At 42.4% G+C, this 1,122-nt stretch overlaps 1 pseudogene; it reads right to left on the bottom strand.

Moving 5' to 3' along the window:
• Positions 1-331: 331 nt before the first annotated feature.
• LOC100769084 lies at positions 332-713 on the bottom strand (annotated as a pseudogene).
• Positions 714-1,122: the final 409 nt, after the last annotated feature.

The raw sequence follows: 1,122 nt of genomic DNA, 5'->3' as shown, positions 1-1,122 counted from the left end.
AAACATCACAGTGCTTTAGTGCATCATGCCACACTGAGAATTTACCCTCACCAGAGCTCTTTGGGGATGATAGATTTGTACCTTAACAGAACAATCTAAGTCCAAAGTACTCAAACCCAGAGCTATGCATGAGTTCGAGGCCAACCTGATCTCATAGTGAGTTTCAGGACAGCCAGAGCTACATAGAAAGACCTGTCCCCCCAAAGAGCAAATTTATATTATTATTATATATTAAAATATTATATATATATGCAAATGCTCATCTGAGAGCTCCCACATCTGCTTTTACTGCTTATGTTCAACCTTTTCTTTTTTATTTACTTACTTTTCTTTAGTTTAAATCCTGGAAGGGTACAGCATCACAGAGATTCTGTGTCCAATGGCCTTTGCAGGAAGGTTGCTTCGGAATTTGGCACGAACCATGCCACTGTTTCCATGGCCCTCATTACTTTTCCCCAGATCACTCTGGTTTTGTTTGGTTTGCCCCTGGGTGTCACTGTGTTGTTTTTTGCTTTATACACATAAGCACATCTCTTGCCCAAGTAGAATTCCGTTTCATCTCGGGCATAAACACCTTCAATTTTAAGAAGAGCAGTGTGCTCTCTCTGGTTCCAGAGACCTCGCTTATAGCCAGCTAAAATGGCCTTGCACCACAGCCTTCCAGACATATTTGCCTTTTAGAAGTCCTTTTCCCAGCAGGCCTCCACCGGCGCCAAGATGGCAGAAAGCATGTTCAACCTTTTCAATAAAGGGGCTGTCAATGCAGAATCCACAGCTCTGATTTAAAGGGAATAAGAAAATTTATTCTGGATCCATTTTGAATGAGCATGCCCTGGGGAACACAGATTTAGGTCAATGTGGAAGCAGTTTAACAGAACAAAGGAAGTCAGAAATCACAGAGAAGTGGTTACAGCAAGATGGGGAAGTTTCGCTATAAGCCCAAGATGCTGACTGATGAGATTGTGAGATTGTGGGTTGGTGGGAGCTGGTGGTCTCCTAAGTTAACAGATTCCAACAAACTGTCATCTATTAGTCATTTAGATACAGAGGTGGGAAAGAAATGGCTACTCCGGAGATCTAGAACTAGCCCAAGATAAGGTAATTAGCCTCTGGACTTGCAAC

This window comes from Cricetulus griseus, chromosome 3 (assembly GCF_003668045.3).
Source record: "Cricetulus griseus strain 17A/GY chromosome 3, alternate assembly CriGri-PICRH-1.0, whole genome shotgun sequence".
Taxonomy (NCBI): domain Eukaryota; kingdom Metazoa; phylum Chordata; class Mammalia; order Rodentia; family Cricetidae; genus Cricetulus; species Cricetulus griseus.
This window is presented reverse-complemented; position numbering and strand designations above follow the sequence as displayed.